A 13707-nucleotide genomic window follows, 5' to 3' on the forward strand; every position below is an offset into this window, starting at 1 on the left:
GAATAAAAAAGTTGTTAATCAAGGCACTAACACTTATGCACCAAATACCAATCCAGAACTTTCAAATGCGAACAACACCAACAATACCCAAAACAATAACGTGAATCAAGGACCTAATACAAACTCATGAGGTAACACCAACAACTTTCCTAAACGCATTTACACACCTTTAGGACAATCATTGGAGTTTGCATTCAGAGAACTCTTGGCAAAAAAATTTATCTCCTTACCAGCAATCAACAACTTTGAACCACAAGTCAAACCACCTTGGTGGAATGACTCACACTTTTGTGATTTTCACCGAAACAAAGGACATCAAACAAATGATTGCATGAGGTTGAAAAACATTGTTCAAGACATAATTGGTAGAGGTAATTTAACAGTCGATGGTCTCAAAACAAATGGTGACCATGGCACCTTTAAGAATCCTCTTCCAAACTACAACAAGGATGGAGCTTCAACATCAAACAATACACGCGGAGCTCGTATCAATCACATATACAATATCACCACCAATCATATATCAACAGATGATAATCAAATAAATGTTATTACAATCAAAGACAAACGCGAACATGAATTGATCAATGCAACCACCAGAGCTCAAAAATATGTCTTGAAGGGGCATACGTCAGCAACAAACACTATCCCCAAAATTCAATATGATCTGGTCAGTCAACTACATAAAACTCCCGCTCAAATATCTATACTTGAGTTGCTGAAACTTTCACCAAAACACAAAGACATCTTGGAACAGGTACTCTTGGAAACAAATGTACCTCAAGATCTGGATATTGACAAATTCCAAGCCATGGTAGCTCATATGACAGGACCTCATAATCTCACCTTTTCTGAGCATGATAATATTTCATTAAGCCATCCACACAATACTCCACTCCACATTGAAGTCTTGGTCTACAAACATCAAGTTAAAAGAGTATTAATAGATGGAGGAGCTGCACTCAATATCTGTACCTTGAAACTTATCAGTGCATTAGGCTTCTCTGGGCAGTCTATTGATCCATGCAAAAAGATCACTATCAAAGCATATGATGATGAAGAAAGATCATCCAAAGGAACATTGGTGTTGCCAATTCAAGTAGGACCGATACAAAAGGACACTATGTGCCAAGTCTTAGACATAGACCTCACATACAATATTTTATTGGGTCGACCTTGGATACATGAAATGCAAGCAGTACCCTCAACTTACCACCAGTGTGTCAAGTTCCCATACAATGGATAGGAGATTTCTATATCATCAGATCATAACCCTTTTCAACATTGTAATGTTATGGGGGCATCCCAAGATAGTTTGGTTCCACATAACAGAGAAAAACAAATTTCCTCAACACCAAATCTGCAGCAAGAAAAGCCTAAATCTTTATCTATGGATTTCAAACAAAAGATGAAAATCAAAGAACAAGGCATGGGAGAGTACTCTTTGGAACCCTTGTGTTTAATCAACTTGCCAGTATCGCCTAAATCTCATGGGCTACCTTCAGCATCAATACATCAAGCAACACAGCTCATCACAACAATCTTTCATGACATGATGCATACCTTCTTGGAGGACTATGTGGATGATTTACTAGCTAAGTCATTTACCCAAGAAGAACATCTAGGCATCTTGGAGAATTTTTTTGAAAGATTGGAGAAATTTCAAGTTAGGCTCAACCCTAAGAAGTGTGTCTTCGGGGTAACATCAGGCAAGTTATTAGGCTACATCGTATCAGAAAAAGGCATTGAAGTAGATCCAACAAAGGTACAAGCCATCATGGAGATGCGACCACCTAAGAACATGAGCCAACTTAGATCCTTGCAGGGACTACTCCAGTCAATTAGGCGATTCATCGCCCAACTAGTAGATAAAAGTCTACCATTCAATCATTTGCTACATAAGAATGTACCATTTAGATGGGAAGCCAAATGTGCAGAATCATTCTATCAAATCAAGCAATACCTAATGAACCCACCAGTTCTGGTACCACCCATAGTAGGGAAGCCACTTATTCTCTACATATCAACAACAAACATATCATTGGGGGCACTATTAGCACAAGAAAATCAAGAAGGAAAAGAAAGAGCTATCTATTACATCAGTAGAACTTTGAATGGATATGAGCTCAATTATACATTCATTGAGAAGGCTTGTTTGACAGTAGTATTTTCTTCTCAAAATTTATGACACTATATGCTAGCTCACACAATCAAGTTAGTAGCAAAAAATGATCCTCTAAAGTACTTACTCAGCAAAGCAGCTCTCACAGGCAGATTGGCTTAGTGGGTAATGATTCTCAGTGAATTTGATATCCACTACATAGAGCGTCGAGCTATCAAAGGACAAGTAATTGTAGATCAATTAGCCGATGCACCACTACTAGATAAACAACCAATGGAGATCGAATTTCCAGATAGGGATGTTCTTACTATTACCACCAAGCAATGGACCCTATACTTTGATGGTTCCTACACTCAACATGGCTCAGGTGCTAGCATTCTGTTCATCACTCCTGACAGACACACCATACCAAGATCATATAGGCTCATGTTTCCATGCACAAATAACATTACTGAATATGAGGCACTGGTTATAGGAATCAAAATGGTCGTAAAATGGAGAATCACAAAATTGAAAGTCTACGGAGATTCACAACTAGTCATAAATCAGATCAACAATGACTATCAGATGAAAGATGACAAGCTGCTACCATACAAACGAATGGTGGATGATTTAAAACAGTATTTTGTACACATCACCTTCAACCAAATACCCAGGTTGGACAACAAAGTAGCCGATGCAATGGCTACTATCGCTTCACTACTACAAATTCTAGAACAATAGAGTCGTTATGAGTTTCTGGTAGAGCAACTGTTCTCCCCAGCCTATGACAATTCCACATCCCATGTTATCTATGCCCTAACCGGTCTAGACTCTCTGTTATATAGAATAATATATGACTATCTCAAAACCAATACCCTACCCATTGACCTATCTTGAAATAAAAAATGCAACTTTATCTGGCAAGCCGCCCATTACACTCTAACTACTGATACTCTTTACCGTCGAGGTCTAGATGGTACTCTTCTTCGTTGTCTTGACCGTAACGAATTTGACTCTGCTTTACAAGGGCTTCACGAAGGTATCTATGGCACACATTCAAGTGGTCCTACTCTTGCTAAAAAACTTCTAATATTGGGATATTACTGGCCGACAATGGAAAAGGATTCTTATCATTTTGCAAAGAAATGTCCTAAATGCCAAATCCATGGAAATCTTATACATGCACCAGCACAGGAACTGCAACCATTTACAACATCCTGGCCCTTTTGCCAGTGGGGACTGGACTTAGTCGGTAAAATACACCCTTCATCTTCAAATGGACACAAGTTCATTATCACTAGAACAAAATATTTCACCAAATGGATTGAAGCAGTCCCCATGACCATAGTGACTGGAAAACAAATTACCTCTTTCATTCTTAATTATCTGATCTATAGATACGACATTCCAAGTTCCATCATAATAGATAATGGATGACCTTTCAAAAACTAGGATGTGCGAGAACTATGTGAATGATTCAAAATCCAACATCATTTCTCTACACCTTACTACCCACAAGGGAATGGTCAAGCAGAGGCATCCAACAAAACAATATTGAAAATCCTCAAGAAAACAGTAAATGATGTAGGAAAAGATTGTCACGTACAACTGTATCCAACACTTTGGGCATACAAAACTAGCATCCGCATACCTACCGGAGCTATGCCATATTCATTAGTGTATGGATCAGAAGCAATTTTATCGCTTGAGGTAGAAATTCCATCACTCAGGGTATCTTTGAAAGGCCTCATTCCCGATGAAGAGTATCGAGTAAACAAACTGCAAGAGCTAGAACTTCTCGATGAAAAGTGACAAGATGCCTATACTCACGTCAAAGTATATCAGCAATGCATGTGCTGAAGCTACAATCACAAGGTCATCCCTCAGATTTTTAAAATTGGTGATCTATTACTCAAAGAAAATCCCAGAAATCAACAAGATCGGGAAAAGAAAGGGGAATTTGAACCTAACTGGTTGGGTCCCTATGTCATCATATCAGCCTATGGATCATGCGCCTATCAACTAACAACTTCAGAAGGAGATATGATCGATGAACCAACCAACAACATCCATTTGAAGAAATACTATACTTGAGCAGTCTACTGCACGAAAAAGTCAAAAAATAAAAAAACATAAAAAATAAATAAAAATACAAAAAAAAAAAAAAATCAGAAAAAGCAAACAAAAAGGTGCAATAAAAACAACTGGTGAAAACCTGGCAACAGGCACTATTATAAGAGGACAACTCCTCTATCTATCTTTACTCTCAAACTTTTATATCCACAATCACGCACTACCAGCCATCGCCCAACACTTTATCAAAATAGCATCATCTAGGATATACTTAGCGTAGTCACTATCCTAGTTTATTCAAAAATCATTTCATCATATCCCACCATGGCTTGGTAATCACTGTACATATCCACGTCAGGAGGTAAATTTAGCTAGGAGAAACATTGATGAACATTTCGCCCTAAGTCAAACCTTGCCGCAAACCACGAAAATCATATCAACACAAGCATTCAACAAAACAAGAGAACAAAACATTGATACACTTAACAAATTCACAACACATGATGGATGATTTTCTGAAGTATCAAATGTTTACATCTTGCATGAAGTTTTGAGTATTTTTGCACTTGAACTTTTTTTTTTTGAACTATTGGATCCTCTAAAATTTTTCTCAACAATGCATCGAGCTAGAGAAAGTAATTGGGACTCCAATATTTTTTTAGTTTTCTGTCTGTGAGGTGATCACTTGTACTATGCAAATACTTGTCTTGAGACACGATTCAAAGCATATCACTGAAGACATGATTCCACTTTGTGCATACAAATGATTTAATCTTGTCTGTTTATACACAAGCCACACTTAGGTCATCTTGGTTCAATTATACCTCAACGCTGGTGCCATCTTGCAAAATCAAAAAAATCATGTAAATTTTTCTCAGGTCATTATGGTTCAATTATACCATTATGCTTGTATAAATTTTTAACATATCCAAACAACTCAATGATGAAAAACACAAAGAAAGCAACAACATGTGAATATACATGAATGACAAACGGAAGAATGAGAATGCTCACTTAGTTGCATATCATTTTACAATTAGTTGCATATCATTTTACAATTAGTTGCACATCATTTCACAATTAATTGCACATCATTATCATTTTCATACATCTCATTTTCAAAATACATCTCACATCATTATCATTTATCTTACATCTCATTTTCAAGATACATCTCACATCATTATCATTATCATACATCTCATTTTCAAGATACATCTCACATATCATAAATCATGCATCATCTAGTCATATCCATCAAATATCAGAAAATACATACATCTGTCTAAAAGCATTTGCATCATCATCATAGAATCATCAAAATCATATATATAAAGCATCATCCATCAAACACATCACATGTGGAACAAAGAAAATGGTGTCGTATATATATATATATATATCTAAAAAATGATCAAGTATACAAAAGATGTCATGTATGTCCCAAATACAACAAATGCTCAAAATACAATAGAGACAAGGTCTCTCAAGTATGACTATCTCCTGAGGGTGACAGTCTCGCGATAGATGTCCCAGCACGTGGATCTCTAGGTGGATCATGTCGAGGTGGCCCAGTCACACCTCTGCTCTCTGGGGACTAGGTCCTCATGCAACCACCTATAGTACTCGCCCGCCATGGTAGTGTGCCATATCTCCCTCAGTGTGTCTCGCATCGGGGCACTTGCTGTCATTCTCTGCAGTCTCTCTACAAGCTCCTCTGCTCGACCTCGACGCTCTCTCTTTGTATCCCACTCTGCAGTAAGCTGAGTAATTTGACGCTGATGCGCTAGTAATTGTGTCTGCAGATGCTACACTGACAACTATAAGGATCTGATTTGAGCATCCTCTTGATGAGTGGGAATCTGAATCTGGAGGGGTACCTGTGTCGTGGTACCCCCTGTCCCTCTCCCTGTCCTCGACACTGGTGGGGGTAGCACATCTGACCTCCTCCTCTGGGTAGGCTGTCTAAAATTATCCATCCCACCCACCACTGCTATAACCTCCCCTGCTCGCCCACCACTACCACCTCCAATCGCCAAACCTCCCCTCCCTCTATCCTCCACTGCCCGCCACACTACTCTCTCACCCCGCATCCCTCTATCAACACCCACTCCACCTCTATCTCCTCTCCACCCCCAATCTCCTCTCCCTGCTCTATCAAAATGCCGACCTCGACCACCTCCTCCACCATCTCCACCATCATCACCTCCACCATCCCCACCTCCCTCCTCGAGCTCCTCTCCCTCCTCTCTCCGTCTCCCTAGCCTCTCGGGCTTCTCATCCTAATCATCATCAAAAGCGAGAATCATCTCAGTTGGATTATATATTCTAGCCACAACATGAGCCACAAAGAATGCTGAGAACTCCTCCATCATCCTTGCATCCACTACCCCATAGGCATAGTCCAATATCTAGTTGGCTAGGTGAATGTACTCCTCCATCATCGCAACACTATCAATAGTCAGACTCCACTCTGGCACATCTTGCCTCTGTCGAGCATATAAACATGCTCCCTATGGTATACCCTGTTGTCCTCCATACTGCCGCTGAACTCGGCTATGCAGAAATCTCTCGATCATAAAAGGCGTCCGTCCTATCAAAAATCGAGACATATACCCATAGGGCATCTTTAGCCCATCCTCCTCCCACACCTCGCACTCCATATAGGTCTCCAGACAACCGTATCAATATCATCAAGCACCCTCCTCCAATGCTCTAGTTTGCCCAGCTTACGTTAGACAACTATCCTTGTGTATCCATATGCAAGTGGCCTCGCTGTAGGAATGTGCTCCCACACCCATACCTGTAACAAAGTAACCCTAGCTGATAAACTGCTATACCCCAAGTATACCACCTGATGCAAATCTCTGTATAAGTGGGCCAGCATAACGAACCCCCATGCAAACCGGTGACCGTATGTCACCATATCCTCCAGGACCAACCCCCATCCCATTGCCAGTCCCTTTGACCTACAGTCGGGACATAAGAAGCCACCTACAAAACCTGCTAGTACTGATGGTAGTGGGGCATAGTCAAAATCAATAAACACCTGCTAGGGGATCTCATATCCACAAATCATATCATCCTATAGAATCCGGCAAAGAGCCTCTATCATGCCCTCCTCAGTCTGCTCATATGGTAATAGTGCACCTACCACAGGAATCTGCAAAATCGGATAGCAATACTCTGGTGTAACTGTAATCTCACCTGTTGCCAAATGAAAGGTGTTGGTGTCACTATGCCACCTCTCTGCCAAAGCTATCAATAAACCCCGGTTAATGATATACCGGGGCATCTCTAATAAATATGATAATCCACATCTCTCAATAATGTCTCTGTCTGCCTGTGTCAATCATGGAATCAAATACCACGACCTTGAAAATTGCTCTCACTACTGAAGAACCCCAAGCCGCTCCTGTCACAAATAAAGCATGTCCAATATCAGTTCCCACATCAAATCAAATCCATATCAATATCAACTTCATATCAGCTTGAAACACTGAAAATCTAATCAAGTTTCACATTAAATAAAAAATCCATATCAATATCAAATCCATATCAACTTGAAACACTGAAAATCTAATCAAGTTTCACATCAAATAAAAAATCCACATCAAATCCATATCAACTTGAAACACTGAAAATCTAATCAAGTTTCACATCAAATCCATATCAACTTGAAACACTAAAAATCTAATCAAGTTTCACATCAAATCCATATCAACTTGAAACACTAAAAATCTAATCAAGTTTCACATCAAATCAAAAATCCATATCAACTTGAAACACTGAAAATCTAAACAAGTTTCACATCAAATAAAAAATCCACATCAAATCCATATCAACTTGAAACACTGAAAATATAATCAAGTTTCACATCAAATCAAAAATCCACATCAAATCCATATCAACTTGAAACACTGAAAATCTAATCAAGTTTCACATCAAATCAAAAATCCATATCAATATCAAATCCATATCAACTTGAAACACTCAAAATCTAATCAAGTTTCACATCAAATAAAAAATCCACATCAAATCCATATCAACTTGAAACACTGAAAATATAATCAAGTTTCACATCAAATCCATATCAACTTGAAACACTGAAAATATAATCAAGTTTCACATCAAATAAAAAATCCACATCAAATCCATATCAACTTGAAACACTGAAAATCAAATCAAGTTCCATATCAACATTCATATCAGCAATCAAAAATCCATATCAATATCAAGTCCATATAAACTTGAAACAACGCAAACCAAATCAAGTTATCCATCAAATCCATATCAACTTGAAACACTGAAAAATCAAATCAATTTCCATATCAGATTCATATCAGCAATAAAAAATCCATATCAATATCAAATCCATATCAACTTGAAACAACGCAAATCAAATCAAGTTATCCATCACATCCATATCAACTTGAAACACTGAAAATATAATCAAGTTATCTATCAAAACATTCATATAAAAAATCCATATCAAAAACCATATCAGAACTCATATTGGACATAATTTTTTTATCAAAACAACACACAATAGGCACATAGATTAACTATCACACCCATCTTGAAAAAATTGGCATACACCTACTTACCCCAACCTATCTTCATTCATCTCAAAATCCCTCACTAAATCCTAAATTCCACCACATTTTCTGCCTACGTGCTAAGAACTTTTTTTATGCGCTAAGCTGCTACCTATGCACTAGCCAAACCCCGCTATGCGCTACCGACTTTACCCCATGCGCTAAACCTTTCCTATGCGCTACCCTGTTCTACTCTTGTGCCACCCCTCTAACCCTATGCGCTAGAAAACACCTACACGCTATCCTAATCCACCCATGCGCTGCATTGCTAACCCTACGCACTAGGTTTTACCTACGCGCTATCCTATTCTACCCATGCGCAACCCTGTTGACCCTATGTGCTAGGTTTCACCTACACACTACCCTTTCCCCCCTACGTGCTATCCTATTAGACCTATGCGCTAAATCGATCTGATGCACTATCCTACACTGTCTACGCGCTATGCACCCTAACCCCGACGCTACCCTAGTTTTGAAACTCTACGCGGTACAGTTTTTATCGTATGCGCTAGGGTGCATACCCTATGCACTAACCCGTAAAATTCTGAATTAAAAAATGAAAAACATGACCAAAAATGACAAAACAAAAAGCAAAAAGGGGCAAAATTCGATAACTTACAGGTGGACCATACGTGGCAGGCCTTCAGTAGTGATGAATATGCTCGAATTGATGAGAAGCATGGGGAACCGACATTTTTTCTTTCGCTCCAAAAGTCACTTTATCCAAAATCATCAAGCACAAATGATACAAATAAAATTACTTTTCACCTTTTTATAGGGTAAATGGAAATTAGGGTCAGGTGGTGGAGCATGTAAATTGCTCATGGTCTCGCTTCTAACCCTAACAAACATCATTATCGGGAGATGAATCAAATTGGCACATTCAACATAGATAAAATTTTAAAATGCAATCAAATTTATCAACAAATTATCAAAATCAACCAAATCTTCATTTTTTTGATTCATCTCCCAAGGGGGCATTATCAACATCATTTATCAAATATGGGGCATCATTTATCAAATCTAGGGCACGACATGAACATCTCGATACATGACATCACACTGATCATGATCAAAATTTTGACGACACATCAATTTTCTTTGAATCAACATGTGCACACACGTCACTTCAAAGAGGGGCAAAATGTAAACGTATAAAAATGACCATATTCCTAAATGAATATTTAATGTTCATTTTATTCTTGTTCTTCTATTTAGTTAAATCTAAATTAGTTAAATCATCCACATTCCTCTATTTAATTAAATAAATTATTCAATTTATTTATTTAAATTCACTTTAGCCTTTCACATCATTTAATTGAATAAATCATTTTATTTAATTAAATCCCTTCTCTCTACTTTTAATTAAAAAGTTCACTCCAAATAAATAAATCTAATTTATTTAAATCCTCCACTTGCAACCACAATTGAAATAAAGCAATTTATTTTAATTAAATTCTATTATCCCTCACCCACTTGCATTTTCCTACATCTCCCACTTGCCTCTTAAACCCCCTTCCTAAATTCTTCTAGAACCCATCTAATCCTAATCAATAAGCCCGAATCCTTCAATTATCCCCTTTCCCTAAATTTGAGGATGTCACTTCTCAAATTTGGAGTAAAGTCTTCCAAATGCATTAAAGCCTTTATACCTTCAACAAGATAACTTGTTGAATACCCCCAAATTTGGAAGGACTCTTACAAATTTGTCCCCAAAGTCTTCCAAACCATTAATGGTTAACTAACCCTTTGTGGCATGGTTAGAGGCTTTTTGCCTAACTCAACCCACATCTAACCCGTGGGTCTCATCAAGCATTCATTTCTTTGACCATGGTTATTCCTTTAACCCTTGCACAAGAGTTACCCTTTGGATAAAAGATTTATCCAATGGGTAATCTTAACCTAACCTTAACCCTTACCTCCTAAGGTAACCATGAGGTCTTCTCAAGCATTTAATGCTTCTTACATCTCCTCTCAAGCAGTCTTATGTTGAAAATTGTCACCATTTCATTGGTGAGAATTGTAAACATGGATTGATAACTTTCAATCCTGACCCTTAATAAGATCATCCAATCTTGACCATCCATTGCCCTGTTTTCCCTATAAATAGAGCTCCCATTCCTTCTTCAAAATCCAAGTCTTTTAGCATCACACTTATACTCATTTTTAGCAAAGCATTTAATCTCTCTTTGGAATAGAAATATAATATAATAATAATTTTAGAAGCATTTCTATCATCTTAGTTAATCATATAAACTAGTATATCATGTTAGGATAGTATTTCACTAATCTTTTCATCTTATCATCACTAGTTTAGTTCATTTGTTAAATCATGCATAGATAGGATGCATTCATATTAAGATTGATCAAGATTATCCCTCATTATCATGATTGTCATCTGTAAGTCACTTTGCTCAGTGATCTAGGAGCAAAGGCATTGGCTTGAGGGGTCTTGTGAGATAGAGAACAATGGAACACCCCTTGGGAAGTTTAGCTATTCCACATAGCTCCATAAATTGCACCAAGAGTTCCATTGGTGTGTGGGCAAGTCTTTGAATATTTTTGTAATTTCCGTTTCATTGTACTGTTTTTCCCGCACACACAAACCATAAAGGCAAGTTCAAGATTGATGAAGAGGGGTTCACTAAAGTCAATAGTATGAGAAGAAAACATCCGGTGAGACAAAGTTTTGCCGGTCTAATGCAACAAGATTGGTATGTACCGAAATTCCATTGTTCTTGTTATTCGTGTAATAAGTTTGGTCATAGAATTTCTGATTGTAGTTTGTTGTGTAAGCCCCCTACTAGTTTTGAAAGTAGACATTTATTTGCTGCACTCCAAGAGATGAATGTCACTTGTTAAATATGTAATGGTTTTGGTCATAAGAGTTATGAATGTAGGAGAAGTCAGTTGGTATCTTAGAATAGTTTTTCAAATTCATCATTCAATATCAATGTGAAATTCTATCATTGTCAAAATGTTGGCCACATTGCAAACTTAGGACTTCCAAGCAAAAGAAGTCGATACCGGATTAGAAACCGAAAGCAAAACCGGAGCAAAAAATTGTAACTGACAAGAAGAAAGAAGCCAACTTGGTTTGGGTTGAGAAGGATAAGAATAAAGTAGATTCAAGTCTGATTGTGCAGTTTGCCTTGCATGTAGAAAGAAGAAATTTATGGGTTGTAGACAGTGGATGTTCCAATTACATGACCAGAGACAAAACAAAGTTCATCAAGTTTGATGATTGGAATGGAGGTTTGGTGAGGTTCAAAGACAACTCTTCCATCAAGATAAAAGGAAAACGTACTCTGAAAATAGATGGAAAATTAAAAGCACATGATATATACTATGTGGAAGGACTAAAACATAATTTGTTGTGTGAGTCAGATGTGTGATAAAGGATACAAATTTACATTTAACTCTACCGGTTGTCAAATAAGGAAGGATAGTACCAAACATATTGTTGCAGAAGGTAAAAGGATAGATGGAAATGTGTACAATCTGAAGGAATGCTTTGAGTCCCAGTGCATTATGGGACAAGTAGATGAGATATGGCTATGGCACAAAATATTAGGCCATATAAATTTTGATAATTTGGTCAAAGTAAGCAAGAAAGGTTATGTGAGACTTATACCACCAATTATCAAACCGACAAGCACCTTTTTATGATGAATGTCTAAGAGGTAAGCAGACGAAGGTAACCTTCAAGACCAAAGAACATAATACCTCGAGGCCCTTAGAACTTGTACATACAAATATGTATGGTCCAACCAGGACAAGAGCTTTAGCCGGTGAGAGATACTTCATGTTGTTCATTGATGATTTCTCAATAATGACATGGGTCACTTTTCTACATGACAAATCACAAGTTTACGAGAGGTTCAAAATCTTTCAGAAGATGGTTGAGAGGGAAATTGGATGCAAGCTGAAGTGTTTGAGATTAGACCGGGGTGGTGAGTTCACATCAAATGAGTTTGTAGACTATTGTGAGAGGCATGGAATCAGAAGACAATATTCAACCCCAAGAACACCATAACAAAATGGTGCTGTAGAAAGGAAAAACCAGACTATCAAGGAGATGGCAAGAACTATGTTGAATGAGGCAAACATACTGGATATGTACTGGAAGAAAGTAGTACATACTATTGTATATACATTGAATCGAGTTTAGTTGAGAACAACTAGCAGAATGACACCTTATGAATTGTGGTATGACTGGAAGTCATCAGTTAAATATTTCAAAGTGTTTGGAAGTAAATGCTCCATCAAGAGAGATGAAGATAGTTTAGGTGGTTTTTATTCTAGGAGTGATGAAGGCATCTTCTTGGGTTACTCTACTCACAACAAAGCCTACAAATGCTATAATAAAAGACTGAAAAAGAGTCATTAAAAGTGTGCATGTAAGAGTCGATGAATATTTGCATAAAGGCAAACAAGAACATGTAAACTGATATGATGATTCATGTGATGAAGATAAAGTTTAGTCAGAAAATGAACTAGGAGAAGCACCCAACAAGACCCCTAATAGATATGTGCAGAAAAATCACCCGAAAGAGTAGATTATAGAAAATAAAAGTGACGGTGTACATATAAGAAGAAGACTTGCCCAAAATAATGAACAATTGAATTTTTGCCTCATGACTGAAATGGAACCCAAAACATTCAATGAGGCTAGAAAAAGTGAGAAATGGATGGATGCAATGGAAGAAGAGATGCAACAAACTGAAAAGAACAAGACTTGGGAATTAGTTCCTAGACCAGCAGATAAGAATGTCATTGGTACTAAATGGGTCTACTAGAACAAGATGAATGAACAAGGTAAGATTGTCAGGCATAAAGCAAGGTTAGCGTGCAAAGGGTTTTCTCAAGTAGAAGGAATTGATTTTGAAGAAACATTTGCATCGGTTGCAAGACTTGAGGCTATTATAATGT

Source organism: Cryptomeria japonica, chromosome 5 (assembly GCF_030272615.1).
Source record: "Cryptomeria japonica chromosome 5, Sugi_1.0, whole genome shotgun sequence".
Taxonomy (NCBI): domain Eukaryota; kingdom Viridiplantae; phylum Streptophyta; class Pinopsida; order Cupressales; family Cupressaceae; genus Cryptomeria; species Cryptomeria japonica.